Source organism: Bubalus bubalis, chromosome 1 (genome assembly GCF_019923935.1).
Source record: "Bubalus bubalis isolate 160015118507 breed Murrah chromosome 1, NDDB_SH_1, whole genome shotgun sequence".
In the NCBI taxonomy this organism is placed as follows: domain Eukaryota; kingdom Metazoa; phylum Chordata; class Mammalia; order Artiodactyla; family Bovidae; genus Bubalus; species Bubalus bubalis.
Window position 1 is genome coordinate 57260318 of NC_059157.1, and position 17727 is coordinate 57278044.

Genomic DNA, 17727 nt, shown 5'->3' on the forward strand with positions numbered 1-17727 from the left:
GTAGATTTCAAGGACATGTGGATTAATGCTGGTAAGAGCCAGTGTAAAGGCTATAAGATGGGGACATTGTTTGGTTCATTAGGACCCAGAGAGGATCAGAGTGGCTATAGAGGAAATCACAAAATGAAACTCTAAAAAGAGATAAGCTCACTGGGGGAGTGAGTAGTGGCTGAATCACAGAAGGTGGGATTGCTTAAGGACTGTCTTTTCTTTGAATAAATGAAGAACTTTTTACAATTTTGAGCCCAGCATAATTAGACCTTCATTTAAAAAGACTCTGTCTTATTATTGTGGTAAGAATTACTTACAGGGGAGCAATTGAAAAGGCAGGAAAATCTGAGAGCCTTTTGCAATAATACCAGCAAAAATGGATGTGGCTCAGATTCAAATGATAGTAATGCATGTGGCCAGAAGCATTTGGAAGCTGAATACATTTGGAAAGAAACACAAACAGAATATTCTGCTTCTCAGTCATGTAATCAAGACCTGGAATTTCTCCTAATTTTAAAGATATATACATTAATTTTCCCCAAATATTTGTTTTTATTTCAAAAATAAAGGGAAGGATGATTAAAGAGATGAATTCATATTTGAATAGAGTTCAAATAACTTAAATTTATGTGGATTCAAATATTTCCATTAGACAAGTAATGGTGTTAGAGTTATGTGATATATTAGGGATTAAAATGAAATGACAAACAGCATATTAAATATCAGAGATATCACTTTGCCAACAAAGGTCCTTATAGTCAAAGCTATGGTTTTCCAAGTAGTCATGTATGGATGTGAGAGTTGGACCATAAAGAAATCTGAGTGCCAAAGAATTGATGATTTTGAATTGTGGTGCTGCAGAAGATCTTGTGAGTCCCTTGGACTGCAAGGAGATCAAACCAGTCAGTCCTAAAGGAAATCAACCTTGAATATTCATTGGAAGGACTAATGCTGAAGCTGTAGCTCCAATACTTTGGCCACTTGATGTGAAGAGCCAGCAAGTTGGAAAAGACCCTGATGTTGGGAAAGATAGATGGCAGGTGGAGAAGGGGGTGACAGAGAATGAGATGATTAGATAGCATCACTGACTCAATGAATATGAATTTGAGCAAACTCCAGGAGGTATTGGAGGACAAAGAAGGCTGGCATGCTGCAGCCCATGGGTTTGAAAAGGTTGGACACTACTTAATGACTGAACAACAACAACAACAAAAATGAAATAGAAAATGACAACTGGATCCCGGGGAGGGGAAGCATCGGCATACTTACAGTTCAGTGACCCTGTTCACATTCTCCTCTGGGAAAACTTTAAGTAACTTAGTTTATCCAATATTGCAATAAATTGCCATTTTGATTACTTTTAACAGCAGTTTTGCTTGGCATTTATCTTTTTCAACAACATCCAAAGTAAATGATGACTGTACATAAAAATAATATGTTAGAGCTTTGGGGAAGTGAATGTATACCCAAAAGAATATGTTTTACGGAATATTTAGATTGCCATTTTACTATTTGTATTAGTGAATTAATACAAGCAATCTTTTATTATGACTCACTAGATTACATTATAATTAATTATGATTCATTGGAAGAATAAGTTTTCTTGTTTATCTCAGTGGATAAAGAACTTGAGTTTTGCATATAAAATTTAATAGATAATGTATCAGAATAACAAACTTTCACAATTATAAAATATGTTTTATATTTCAAACACAAAATTTATAATTGCAAAGACAGGACTTAAAGAAGTAAATTATGAGAATTATATCAATAATTTAGCAGATTTTACCTTAAGTAGGAAGATTGATATAAAAAGTAAACCATTCTATATACCCAACTTAAAGTAACAGAAATAAACTGCCATTTGTCCCATTTAAGATTATTATAAAAATAAGGCTTATAGTGAATCTCATTTTGTGATGTTGTATATAATATGGATGTGAAATTTCCCCTGTGAGTTTATAAATTGACCTGTTGGCTGAAACAGCAGCCTTCTTCACTTATTCTTCAAAATAAATGGAGTCATCGAAAGAAAGAAGGAAAGATTATGTATCAGATCAACAAGTTTTGTTTAATAATGTATGGCAGCACCCAAACATAATATCTCTTAGTATCTTCCAAAGTTAAAAAATGGAACATATTTATATCATTTTTCTTCCATAAATTTTAAAGCACTGGCTTATTATCTGTTACATATGAGAATGAAAAAATCAACAGTAAATTTCACTTGTGACAATTCATATAAGAAATATACACACAAACAAAGGTATAAAATGTATATAAAATATTCATATTTTAAATACACAATTTAGGCACATACATATTCAATGATACATATATAGTTATATATACAAAGATATAGCTTTCCAGGTGGCACTAATGGTAAAGAATCTGCCTGCCAATACAGGAGTCTCAAGAGACCTGGGTTCAGTCCCTGAGTCAGGAAGATCCTCTGAAGGAGAGCATGGCAACCCACTCCAGTATTCTTCTCTGGAGAATCCTACGGAGAGAGGAGTCTGGCGGGGTACAGCCCATAAGGTCATAAAGAGTCAGACATGACTCAAGCGACTTAGCATGCATACACATCAGTGGTTAAGGCTCCTGCCATGGGCCAGGGTTCAGTCCCTGGCTGGGGAACTAAGATCCTGCAAGCCAAGCAGCAAGGCTAAAACTAAATAAATAAATAAATAGAACATAACAAAGAAAATAAATTTAAATAAGCCGAATAAATACAAAGCGTGGAAAAAGCACATCTTTAAGCTCCAAGGTGCTACTTAGGCTGATAATGTGGTAAAGCAAATAAAATCAAATACAGTACATTATAAGTGGAAATGTGAGCTGTATCACATGTTTATTCCTTGCGTGATGAACAAATGTTTCCATTTCCCTGTATCCTCAAGACCTGATGAAACGGAGCAGGACTCTATGATCCCTGCCCGCCCACCCCCCTCCATGTCTTCTGCTTGCCTTTTGCATGTGGAAAATTTTAGTCAAAGTGAAAGTTTTATCAGAGAAGAAATGCTGAAACAAAGGAAAACAGTCTAAGGAGACTAAGTAATAATAATGTAGCCATTAAGCATAGTCAAGGACCTTTAGTTCTTTTTCACGGGCTATAGGTAATATTCTGAGCCATATCCTGTGAGCTGTCTTAAAGATACCAAAACACCAGGTGGAGAAGTTAACTACATGATGGCCAGACTGCCACAACTGAGCTGTCACAATTCCCAGAATTGACTGCAAAGAAGGAACTGAAGGTCTACTGTACCTAAAGCAACCAAGATGATGCTAGTCAGACCACTGATGACCAATTTGAAGATGACTGTACTGTTTCTGCATGTAACTGCCCCCCACTTTGTCTATAAAAACTCTCACCCCCTGCTCGCCTAGGGTGGGGGATAGGCCTTGAGACAGATGTCCACCATCCTCCCCCACAGTTGCTGGCGTCAGGAACAAAGCAAACTTTCCTTTCCATCAACCCAGCCTGTTTACTGGCTTTTGAGTGGCAAGCAGCCAGACCCTACATGCATATCTTTTAGTAACACTGACACCATAAGGGATAATTCAGATCTCTATTCCGTAATGCCAGATTGTATTAGGCAGAGATACAGGGCTGCTGTAGCACTTAAAAAGGAAAAAGCCAACTTCTGGGTGTTGGGAAAGAGAACCCTTAGCCCAATAGACAGTAAAGTAGGCTGTGGAATGAATATAAAATTTATTTTTCCTACATTCTCTGAAATTTACCAGCGAGGTGTGTTTTTGTTTGTTTGTTTTGTATTTTTTCAAATTGTGCCCTGAGATTCTATGCAAATCTATAAGAACCTCTGCATGAAAGCAAAATGGTCCCATTGTTTTCTAGTTTTACATGCTCTTTAGATCTGATTACCTCTGTACCTGAAAGGCTTCTGTACTGTTAGTCTGATATCAGATTTGTGGCCATGCACCTTGATTCTTTTGATTGTGCTTATGATTGCTTTTTTCAAAGTAGAAAAAAGTTATTTCAAATGTGATTTAATTTGTACTTCATTTGTATATCCTGCTTTTCTTATTAATGCTCTACTCCTAATATATGCTTGATGATAATATTTATTAACGCATCAAGGTATTTTGTCTTAAAATTCTGATTATATGTCAGGTATGCTGATGATAAAAAACATGAGTAAGACAACCAGTATTTTCTTACTTATCTGGGCATAATAGGGAGAAAATGGGTATAAAGTGAATATATCAAGATTACTCCAAAAATGAGATATGATTTAAAATATATATATATTTTTTTTACTTACTAATAGCTTTATTGAGATATGATTCACATACCATACAATTTACCTATTTATAATTGTACAATTCAGCAACTTTTAGTGTATTCAGAGAGCTGAGCAATCATCACGACAACCAATTTTAGAACACCTTCATCACCTCAAATAGAAACCCTATAGCCTGAGTTATCCCTCCTCAAACCCCTCTTCTACCCCTTCCCCAGTCCAAGGTAATCATTAATCTTTCTATTTCTGTAGCTTTGCCTATGCTGGTCAACTCATATAAATGGAATCATACGATAAAAAAAAAATAAAAAAATAAAAAAATAAAAAAATATATATATATGGCATTATTTATAGACATTTTAAGCCTTATTCCTGGACTTGGATGGGATGAGGAGTTTGGAAGCAAGTTGGAAGAAATAGAAAATAAAGCCCAGGTCCCCCAAGCTCACCACCTAGCCAAGGTCTTAGATGCCCTAAAGGAACCCAGGGCTGGACACTGGACTGCTATTTTTTTTTCCATTTGCAAGTTCATCTCACCATTCCTGACCCAGCAGGAATATTGGTTTTCCTGCTAATCCTCTCCATTCATACATCCCATCTGCCTGCTATCCACCAGTGTTCAGTTTCTCCTCTAGTTGCTCCCACCACCCCTCATCCCCTCCCTCTTCACACTGACTGTACCCAAGAGGCTCTTTGCTGAATAACCATTGCTAACCCATTGCTCAGATAGTAACTTCAGGTCATGGAGAACCAGGTTTCCCAACAGTCCAAAGCCAAAGACCCTAAGGTTCTATTTCCCCTAGGGAGAGGTGGACAGGGGGAAGGGTAGAGGATGGAGATGCTGTATCTGGTGCAGAGGTCCAAGCTCCTCAGAAAACAACAACAAAAACAATCTACAAACAGGTCCAAAACAACCAGCAATCAAGGACCCGGACAGTCTCCAGCCCCACTATTTTTTTCCTGCTCTGGACAGCAGTCTAGCCATTCCCTACTCTATCCTTTCCTTAAGAGTCTAGGAGTCTGAACTAGTAAGCTGAGGCTGGCAGCAGACTTCATCTGTACTTGCTACATCATGTTTAGCTGTGATCGTCTATGATAAGGTTTAAAAAAGATGTATATAGAAAGAGCATGTTAGGGACATAAGTTGACCTATCTCACCTCTAGGATATTATATAGAGTTTCCAAGTACCTTACAGTTGCTCTCTTACTTTACTTATGGTTTGGGTGGCTCAGACAGTAGAGGATACACCTGCAACGCAGGAGATCTGCATTCAGTCCCTGGGTTGGGAAAATCCCCTGGAGAGTGGAATGGCTATCCACTCCAGTATTCCAGTATTCTTGCCTGGAAAATTCCATGGACAGAGGAGCCTGGCAGGCCACAGTCCATAGGATTGCAAACAGTCAGACATGACTGAGTGACTAACACTTTCACTTTTTTTTTTTTTGGATTAACGATTAAATACACTCACACCCAGAGCAGCAAAATTTGCAGAAGTGCCTCCATGTATGTATGTGTGTTTGCATGATAAATGAATGGATGTCGCAAGCAAATAGGTCTGTTAGTCATTTAAGAGATAGTTGAGTGTCCTCTGTAACTCCAGGGTGCTCTTGACAATGTTGTTAAAGTAAAGGTTAAAACAAAGAAAGGACGGCAAAATTACTCTTCTTTAGTTAGAGAATAAAAATAGTAGATCAGAATAAAAATAAACTTCACATCTTAGCCTTCACTTGATATTTTTGACTATTTTTAGCAATTCTGCTAAGTATGTACTGGTATCTCTTTTTGGTTTTCATTTTCATTTTCTTTCTGACATTCAGGACCCTCTTACACTCTTTTTGGTCATTTGACTAATAATTTAATGACATATCTATAAAAAAAACTTTGGGCAATTTTTGAAATAGTATGAAGGGAAGAATTTAAACCATGTCTTTTCACTTTATTGATTGTAGTCAAATTATTTATTTTTATTTTCAACATACATATAGGTAAAGAGTAAAACATATGTCAATATGTGCACCACTGGTTTTCTGAAAGTGATACCTATAAGATAAGAGGGCAGTGGTTATAAAACATAACATTACTTCTGAAGTAGAGGGAATATATCTTATTTGAAGAGACTCTCACTTTTTTAAGCAGGTAGTCATGGAAACAAAAAAGGATGATATTATGCTCCTAAATGAATGGTGTACTTCTACAGTGTTATATTTGTCTTGGCACTTTATAACACAACAAAAGCCACAATATTTTTCCTGAAATTATAGTTTTGAAAATATTTCATTCTGTTATTTCTTTTATATTTTCTCTCAGAACCATTTCCAAAAACATTTCACTTTCCTTCAAAATTATTTATTGTCCCAATTGGCCAAATTACTTAGTTCTCAACAGATGCATGATATCACAATCCATTACTCTATATCAGTCCTGGCAAGAAACAGATGGCATGAATCAATTGGGTTATTTGAGGACAGTTCAATATATCAAAGTGAAGGATTTATTTAACCAAAAGGATTACTGCAGTTCTCTATGGCTAATAACAACTAAATTTGATAACTTCTATGAAGTTAAGAGGGAAAAAAAAAAAAAAAAAACACCAAGAAGCTATTTTTGAACTTGGAAGTGTGTGGAGTGGCGAGAGAGCTTGGTTGACAAGCACTGTAGCATAGAGAACCAACAGGATGAGGTAACAGAAGAAAGAATGGAGCCAAAACAAGTAATTGGACAACTTGACATTTTAACAAATTAATTACATTTCAGTTTTACCTGAACCCTAAATCATCTAATCCTAAGAATCTTCATTTTTCAATCAAAATTATCAACCAGAATTAGCATTGATAAAATTATAAAAGAATACATTATTTCTTCTCTCTCTCACTTGGTCTTCATAGTTCTAGGATTGTGCCAAATTTACGTCAATATTCTGCTTCCAGAATAATGTGCATATACAGGTATATATACACATACACACACACACACACACACATAGAGGTTTGATTGCTTAATTTTAGATTTGATTAATTAATCACAGCTACCATCTATTTGTGTCTTTATAGAATTAAAAAGTGGCTATTTGTGTCTTTATAGAATTAGGCACTGAACAGTCATTGGAAGGACTGATACTGGAACTTAAGCTCCAAAACTTTGACCATCTGATGTGAAGAGCCAATTTATTGGAAAAGACTCCAATGCTTGGAAAGATTAAAGGCAAGAAAAGAAGAGGGTTACAGAGGATGAGATGGTTAGATAGCACCACCGACTCCATGGACATGAATTTGAGCAAACTCTGGGTGATAGTGAAGCCTCATGTGCTGTGATTCATGGGGTCACAAGGAGTCAGACATGACTTAACTGCTGAACAACAACAGAATTAGGAACAGTCTTATGGACTCTGCGGGAGAGGGAGAGGGTGGGAAGATTTGGGAGAATGGCATTGAAACATGTAAAATACCATGTATGAAACGAGTTGCCAGTCCAGGTTCGATGCACGATACTGGATGCTTGGGGCTGGTGCACTGGGACGACCCAGAGGGATGGAATGGGGAGGGAGGAGGGAGGAGGGTTCAGGATGGGGAACACATGTATACCTGTGGAGGATTCATTTTGATATTTGGCAAAACTAATACAATTATGTAAAGTTTAAAAATAAAATAAAATTTAAAAAAAAATAAAATTAAAAAAAAAGGAAATATGTAATAAGTTACAACTTTGGAATTTTGAATAAACAGTATTTGTTTTAGTATGCTTCATTGCATTTTCCTAGATATATATTTATCTTTTTACACTATTTAACTTTTTAAAATTATCCTGCTCTCCCAAATTCATACAACTTTATGTTCGTTAGGCTTTTCCATTGCCAGAAATTAAAAAAAAAAAAATTTCAGTTTTACTAAACCATCTAAATAACACATAGAGAGCAGTTAAAAACAACAACAACAACAACAACAAAGTGTTTGCAAAACACTGCATTCTTATACATTCTTATATTGCACATAGTGTCATTATACAGAAACTGGAATAACCTTCAGGATATAACACAAACTTTTCATCTTACTACTCTCTTCAGAAAAAAACACCAATTTGATTTTCTGTTTTAGTGGTTCTCCTTTGTAGCTTTTAATTATTGAACTTCAACACACTAACTTTTTTCTCCTTTTATCTAGAGTATAGTTCATGCATTTTCCTTTTCTCTATGTTTCTATGGAATTTTATTTCATTTAAGATTTTTTCTAGTTAATGACTCCAAAAAGGAGCCAGTTTCAGAGAGTTCTGGGATCAGACTGTCTCTTAGAGGCTTACTACCTACTCAAGATGAGGTAGAATCAGGCATCTAGCTTCATTAGTTATTGAGAGTGACATGCCTTTACAACCACAAAAACCCAGAGTACTTCCCACAGAGTAGAGATGGATGTCGAAATTTAATAAAATCATGAAAATACCCCCCAAAATGCAAAGGATGTTCAACCATCACTAGATGTATGGAAAGTAGAGATGAAAATATACCAAGAGCTAAAGCATGTCAGCTGTACAGATCAGAGAATCTTGGCAAGAGTTTTCCTATTTCCAAATGAGCTTTTGTTCATTTCCTTTTCCATCAGATTGCCCTGAATACCCTGCTTCCTCACCAGTATGGGGTAGAAAACAATGTATTAAGGCTAGCCTTCTTCCCAGACAAATCAGTTAGGTAGCATCATAAGCACTTGAGCTCTGCTTGTTTGCATTAATAAAATACCAATTCACCATTTTTTTTCCTTAATGTTATCAAAGAACTTAAATGTGTTTGTATGTGTGAGTTGGAGGAAACAGGTTTATGTGTTTTACCAAAGTATTAAAACTTGCACATTCTGTAGCATCTATAAAAGGACATCCTGAAAAAGCCAAATAAATTTAAATAGATTTTTTGTAACAATGAAGATCACCTAGGATTGACTATGTAAATGATCCACAGTGAATGAGATTTCTTATTCTTCATCTATGTTCACTTCAGCCAAAAGTATATACTTTAGGGTAATAGATTCAGTGCAAATCATAAAGCATTTCCTCTTACATAAAAGTTGCTTTTTTCTGAAAATTCTCATTATTGTCTTATCATCTCATATTTTACTTGAAAAATGGTCTTCAATTTTAAGAACCTAAGCAAGGATAATTTTAAATATCTAAAAGCTTTGCAGTGGAAAATAAATAAGTCAATAGAGTTGCAAGTTTTTACAAAAATAATGTAAAATTAGTGAATAAATGTATTGTGAATATGAAAAGATGAGAAAGAATCTTAACCTCAGACTATAAAATATCTGGTACATCTACTTCTTTAAAACAATGCAGAAAAAGTTGCAACAAATAGCATATGTGATACAAAATATCATTAACCCTGTGAAAACCAATTTGCTAAACACAGGAAAAATGTCTGATAATACCTTATGTACATTGAAATGCTGGCAATGTATTGAAATTTACACCTGTAATCCAATTTCTGCTGTAGCCCTAGAATCACAGGTTTTGTACATCTGTTCACTCTTTTTTCAAACAAAACACAGAAACAGTATTTTCACTGTGGTTTATTTCAAAATGTACAATTTTACTTATTAAGAATAAGTAGGAGGATAGTATATCTTGTATACATGTACCCTCTTTATCTACTCAGAGTAACACTACACATTTTAATTGGCATCGTCTTGAAGACATAAATTTATAAACTAAGTGTAAATAAAAATATAGGGGTATACATTAGGATATGAAAAAAGCCTAAGAAAATTATCTTATTGTTAACAATAGCAAAATCAATTTCAAGATTCACTTGCTTAGATTTCTCCCCATCTAGAATGTATATATCTTAGCTGTACCTCAATTAAACCCTTTTAGATTCTTTTTTCTTGGTTTGTTTGTTTGTTTATTTATTTTTTGGCTCATTTTTTCCCCACTAAGTCTAAGTTAATTTTTTTTTCAATAAAGTTAATACATGCATGGCAAATAGATGGGAAAATAGTGGAAACAGTGGCTGACTTTATTTTTCTGGGCTCCAAAATCACTTCAGATGGTGATTGCGGGCATGAAATTAAAAGATGCTTACTCCTTGGAAAGAAAGTTATGACCAACCTAGACAACATATTAAAAAGCAGACACATTACTTTGCCGACAAAGGTCCATCTAGTCAAGGCTATGGTTTTTCCAGTGGTCATGTATGGATGTGAGAGTTGGACTATAAAGAAAGCTGAGCCCTGAAGAATTGATGCTTTAGAACTGTGGTGTTGGAGAAGACTCTTGAGAGTCCCTTGGACTGCAAGGAGATCCAACCAGTCCATCCTAAAGGGGATCAGTCCTGGGTGTTCATTGGAAAGACTGATGTTGAAGCTGAAACTCCAATACTTTGGCAACCTGATGCGAAGAGCTGACTCATTGGAAAACACCCTGATGATGGGAAAGATTGAGGGCAGGAGGAGAAGGGGACGACAAAAAATGAGATGGTTGGATGGCATCACTGACTTGATGGGCATGGGTTTGGGTAAACTCCAGGAGTTGGTGATGGACAGGGAGGCCTGGCATGCTGTGGTTCATGGGGTTGCAGAGTCAGACATGACTGAGTGACTGAACTGAACTGAACTGAATACATGCATCTTGTTAAACAAATTCAAGCTGTACAAAAATATTTCCTACTAAAGCAATTTGGGGATTTACATAAAGAAGTAGCCATCTGTTTGAAATATTTGCATATCTCAGTCTCCTAATTCCTTTAAGTGTCTGCTCAATGTTGGATCACCTCATATAAAACAGCATCCACTGCCACCATTCTATCCCATTTATACCCATTATTTTTCATCATGCTCCATGATCTACAGTACTAACACCCAATTTTTTATTGTATTCATGTCTGTCTTCTCATACTAGAAGGTAAGCTCTGTGAGATCAAGATGTCAAGAACTGGGAAGAGTTTGGGAATTTTCTTTACTTGTAGGCTGCTAAATTAAAATGCTACAGATCTATAGATGGTGGCATAAGACATAGACTCTTAGGTCAGAGACAGACATTTTTACTCACAGCAGAGTAAGCAGCCCAGCCTGCATGTTTGCATCTATTCTCCTTGTGTCCAAGTCATGGGGGTGACGTAAAGTGGTGTAGATTGATGCCTAACACACAGTGGGTTTTATGTCACAGCTGAGGAACCCCGAGTTGCTTAATATCTAATCTTACAATGTTCTACTGAAAAACTTGCTCAAAATTTGCCCTGGACAGAGACATTATTTTTATTATTCTGGTCAGGAAACAAATCTGCCTGTTTTTGAGGGATCCTTTATCTCTAACTTCCAGGGTTTGTGATAAAAAATATTCTTAGGAAATATAGTCTGGAATAAAATGATCAATGTCCCTTGACCAGAAGACATTCAATGATGTGAAATACTAATAAGAAAAAAAGAACTGACTCTTTGGAACAGACCCTGATGCTTGGAAAGATTGAAGCAAAGAGGAGAAGGGGTGACAAAGGATGAGTTGGTTGGATGGCATCAACGATTCAATGGACATGAGTTTTAGAAAGCTCAGGGAGCTGGTGATGGACAGGGAATCCTGGAGTGATGCAGTCCATGGGGTTGCAGAGAGTCGGACACAGCTGAGTGACTGGATGGAACTGAAGGTATGTTCAGCCCACCAGGCTCCTCGGTCCATAGGATTCTCCAGGCAAGAATACTGGAGTGGGTTGCCATTTCATTCTCCAGGGGATCTTCCCCACCCAGGGATCAAATCTGGGTCTCCTGCATTTCAGGCAGATTTTTTTTTTAAACCAACTGAGTCACTAGGGAACTCATGAAATTATATGAGGCATAATAGTCACTGCCAGGCACTAAGGATCTGAAGATGAATTTACTCCAGAAGAGTGTGAAGGAGCATCTAGGGTGTGTGGCAGTATTCTAAAACTAGATAGTGGTTCTGGTTACAGTTCTTTAACATGTATCAAACTTTATCAGATGGAATGCTTTACATGAATGAATTTTATTTTATGTAAATTTGCTATAGCAAAACTGAAAGAAATGAACTTTTTAGTGCAATATCATGCATTGAATTATCTTGAAACATACTTATGAAACTGATACTACTGTTTGTTGTGTTTAAAGAAAAAAAAATAGTAGAATAAATTAAAGATGAGCCAAAGCATTCTTTCTTTTGTACACAAATGACAGGGCAAAGGAGGTTATGGTGGTAGTGCTCAAATACCACTAGTTATACTCTCATCTCCACAAATTTCATACAATGTGTGTAAATGTGTATACAATCCAAGTAATAAAAGTGTATGTACTAAGTAAATACCACCGCAACAAAATCCCTTAGACCTTGATTATCATTCACCATGCATCAGTTCAGTTCAGTTGCTCAGTTGTGTCCGACTCTTTGTGACCCTATGGACTGCAGCATGCCAGGCTTCCCTGTCCATCAACAGCTCCCAGAGCTTACTCAAACTCATGTCCACTGAGTCAGTGATGTCATCCTACCATCTCATCCTCTGCTGTCCCCTTCTCCTCCTGCCTTCAATCTTTCCAAGCATCAGGGTCTTTTCAAATGAATCAGTTCATTGCATCAGGTGGCCAAAGTATTGAAGCTTCAGCTTCAACATCAGTCCTTCCAATGAATATTCAGGACTGATTTCCTTTAGGATGGACTGGTTGGATCTCCTTGCAGTCCAACAGACTCTCAAGACTCTCAAGAGTCACAGTTCAAAACCATCAATTCTTCAGTGCTCAGCTTTCTTTATGGTCCAATTCTCACATCCATACACCACCAATGGAAAAACCATAGCTTTGACTAAATGGGCCTTTGTCACCAAAGTAATGTCTTTGCTTTTCAATATATTGTCTAGGTGGGTCATAACTTTTCTTCCAAGGAGCAAGAATCTTTTAATTTCATAGCTGCAATCACCATCTGCAGTGATTCTGAAGCCCAAGAAAATAAAGGCTGTCACTATTTCCACTGTTTCCCCACCTATCTGTGATGACGTGCTTGGATCAGATGTGATTATCTTACTTTTTTGAATGTTGAGTTTTAAGCCAGCATTTTCACTCTTCTCTTTCACTTTCATCAAGAGGTTGTTTAGTTCCTCTTTGCTTTCTGCCATAAGGGTGGTGTCACCTGCATATCTGAGGTTACTGACATTTCTCCAAGCAATTCCAGATTCCATGCTTCATCCATTCTGGCATTTCCCATGATGTACTCTGCATATAAGTTAAATAAGCAGGGTGACAATATCCAGCCTTGACCTACTTATTTCCCAATTTTTAACCAGTCCCTTGTTCCATGTCCAGTTCTAGCTGTTGCTTCTTGACCTTCATACAGATTTTTCAGAAGGCAGGTAAGGTGGTCTGGTATTCCTATCTCTTGAAGAATTTTCCACAATTTGTTGTGATCCACATGATTGAAAGCTTTGGCATGATCACACAGTCAAAATCTTCGGCATAGTCAATAAAACAGAAGTAGACATTTTTCTGGAATTCTCTTGCTTTTTTGATGATCCAACAGATGTTGGCGATTTGATCTCTGGTTCCTCTGCCTTTTTCTAAATCCAGCTTGAGCATCTGGAAGTTCTCAGTTCACATAATATTGAAGCCTGGTTTGGAGAATTTTCAGCATTACTTTGCTAGCATGTGAGATGAGTGTAATTGTGCAGTAGTATGTGCAAAGAATGTTCAAAGTATTCTTTGGCTTTCTTTGGGATTGGAATGAAAACTGGCCTTTCCTAGGCCTGTGGCCACTGCTTTACTTTCCAAATTCAGTGGCATATTGACTTCAGAGGCTAGTGGGATTTGATTACAGAACTTCCACATGACTGGGGAAACAAACTCTTGGAGGGCACAAACAAACCTTGTGCACACTAGGAGGCAGGAGAAAGGAGCAGTGTCTCCACAGGAGATTGAACCAGACTTGCCTGTGAGAGTCCAGAAGTCTCCAGCAGAGATGTGGGTTGACAGCAGCCTGCTGAGGGGTCAGGAGCACTGAATACAACAGTGTAGAAGAGAGTCATTCTGAAGGAGTTCTCCATTGACATCATTACCCCTACCATAGTTTGCCCTCAGGCTAAACCACAAGGTTTAACCCCTATCAACCACCTGTCAACAGAAAATTGGGTTAAAGATTTATTGGGCATGGCTCCTTTGCATACTGTTTCATACCCCATGAACAGTATGAAAGGTTCTCAAAGCAGGAATAATGAAGTGGCTTGCCATTCCCTTATCCAGGGGACCGCATTTTGTCAGAACCCTCCTCTATGACCCATTAGTTTTGAGTGGCCCTACAACACATGGTTCATAGTTTTATAGTGTTAGACAAGGCTGTGGTCCATGTGATTATTTTGGTTAGTTTTCTGTGATTGTGGTTTTCATTCTATCTGCCCTCTGATGGAGAAGGATAAGAGGCTTATGAAAGCTTTCTGATGGGAGAGACTGACTAAGGGGGATATTGGGTCTTGTTCTGATGGGTAGGGCTATGTTCAGTAAAACTTTAATCCAATTTTCTCCTAATGGGTGGAGCTGTGTTCCCTCCTTGCTATTTACCTGGGGCCTAACTATGGACTTCCCTGGTGGCTCAGGGGGTAAAGCATCTGTCTACAATGCGGGAGACCTGGGTTCAGTCCCTGGGTTGGGAAGATCCCCTGCAGAAGGAAATGGCAATCCACTCCAGTACTATTGCCTGGAAAATCCCAAGGACAGAGAAGCCTGGTAGGCTACAGTCCATGAGGTCGCTAAGAGTAGGACATGACTGAGTGACTTCACTTTCACTTTCAAACTACAGTGGGGCTTTCCTAGTAGCTCAGATGGTAAAGATCAGCCTGCAATGCAGGAGATCCAGGTTTGATCCCTGGTCAGGAAGATCCCCTGGAGAAGGAAATGACAACCCACTCCAGTACTCTTGCCTGGAGAATTCTATGGACAGAGAAGTCTGGTGGGCCACGGTCCATGGGATCTCAAAGAGTCAGACACGACTGTGTGACTTTCACTTTTTTACTTTTCAAACTATGGTGGAGGTAATGAAGATAGTGGTGACTTCCCTCAAAAGATCCCATGCATGTACTGCTACAGTCCATGCCTCCAACCCTGCAGCAGGCCACCACCAACCTAGGCCTTCTACTGAGACTTCTGGAAACCCATAGGCAAGTCTCCAGTGTGGTCACTGTTCCTTTCTCCTGGGTCCTTGTGCACAAGGTTCTGTTGTGCCCTCAAAGAGTCTATTTCCCAGTCGTATGTAAATTCTGGAAGCTCTATGATGCCAGCAAAGTAATGCTCAAAATTCTCCAAGCCAGGCTTCAGCAATATGTGAACCGTGAACTTCCAGATGTTCAAGCTGGTTTTAAAAAAGGCAGAGGAACCAGAGATCAAATTGCAAACATTCATTGGACCATCAAAAAAGCAAGAGAGTTCCAGAAAAAAAAATCTACTTCTGCTTTATTGACTATGCCAAAGCCTTTGACTGTGTGGATCACAATAAACTGTGGAAAGTTCTGAAAGAGATGGGAATACCAGACCACCTGACCTGCCTCTTGAGAAACCTATATGCAGGTCAGGAAGCAACAGTTAGAACTGGACATGGAACAACAGACTGGTTCCAAATAGGAAAAAGGAGTACATCAAGGCTGTATATTGTCACCCTGCTTTTAACTTCTATGCAGAGTACATCATGAGAAACACCTGGTTGTATGAAGCACAAGCTAGAACCAAGATTGTTGGGAAAAATATCAATAACCTCAGATATGCAGATGACACCACCCTTATGAGAAAGTGAAGAGGAACTAAAAAGCCTCTTGATGAAAGTGAAAGAGGAGAGTGAAAAAAAAGTTGGTTTAAATCTCAACATTCAGAAAACAAAGATCATGGCATCTGGTCCCATCACTTCATGGGAAATAGATGGGGAAACAGTGGAAACAGTGTCAGACTTTACTTTTTTGGGCTCCAAAATCACTGTAGATGGTGACTGCAGCCATGAAATGAAAAGATGCTTACTCCTTGGAAGAAAAATTATGACCAACCTAGATAGCATATTGAAAAGCAGAGATATTACTTTGCCAACAAAGATCCGTCTAGTCAAGGCTATGGTTTTTCCAGTGGTAATGTATGGATGTGAGAGTTGGACTATAAAAAAAAGCTGAGCACTGAAGAATTGATGCTTTTGAACTGTGGTGTTTGAGAAGACTCTTGAGAGTCCCTTGGACTGCAAAGAGATCCAACCAGTCCATCCTAAAGGAAATCAGTCCTGAATATTCATTGGAAGGACTGATGTTGAAGCTGAAACTCCAATACTTTGGCCACCTGATGCGAAGAGCTGACTTATTTGAAAAGACCCTGATGCTGGAAAAGATTGAGGGCGGGAAGGGAAGGGGATGACAGAGGATGAGATGGTTGGATGGCATCACCAACTCAATGGACATGAGTTTGAGTTAACTCTAGGAGTTTGTAATGGACAGGGAGGCATGGCGCATTGTGGTCCACTGGGTCGCAAAGAGTCAGACACAGTTGAAGGACTGAACCAAACTGAACTGAATTGAGCATGCCCTCGCCCATCAGAATAAGACCCATATTCCCCCACAGTCAATCCCACCCATCAGGAAGCTTCCACAGAACTCTTATCCTTATTCATCAGGGGGAAGATAGAATGAAAACCTGAAACAGAAAACTAACAGAACTGATCACATGGATTACAGCCTTGTCTAACCCACTATGAATAGTAAGGTCTTAAAAAATACACTTTTTAAGACCTTACTATGTAACAGAGGGGATAAAGAAATGGCCACCCACTCCAGTGTTATTGCTTGGAGAATCCCAGGGATGGTGGAGCCTGGTGGGCTGCCATCTATGGGGTCGCACAGAGTCGGACACGACTGAAGCGACTTAGCAGCAACAGCATGTAACAGAGGATCTTATATTCCTGGGAAGAATGTCTTTTTTATTGTGCCATTGTAAATCTTTATTAGATCCAATTAATGAATACATCAATATTTTTTTTCATTCAAGTCAGTGTATTATATTTTTCATCTTAAAATTTTCAATAATTCCCTATTTTAAAAATTGATATTTCCTACTTATGCATTAATTTTTGGATATCTTATTTTAATTGTTTTAGCATAATAACAGAAACACTGAAGTGTTTGCTAAATTAAGCATTTGGGTCTAACTTGAGCTAGTTTTTGGAGAAGGCAATGGCAACCCACTCCAGTACTCTTCCCTGGAAAATCCCATGGATGGAGGAGCCTGATAGCCTGCAGTCCATGGGGTCGCGAAGAGACTGAGCAACTTCACTTTCACTTTTCACTTTCATGCATTGGAGAAGGAAATGGCAACCCATTCCAGTGTTCTTGCCTGGAGAATCCCAGGGATTCGGGAGCCTGGTGGGCTGCCGTCTATGCGGTCTCACAGAGTCAGACACGACTGAAGCGACTTAGCAGCAGCAGCAGCAGCAGAGCTAGTTTGGGGGCTTCACAGGTGGTGCTACTAAAGAATCCAGATGGAGACA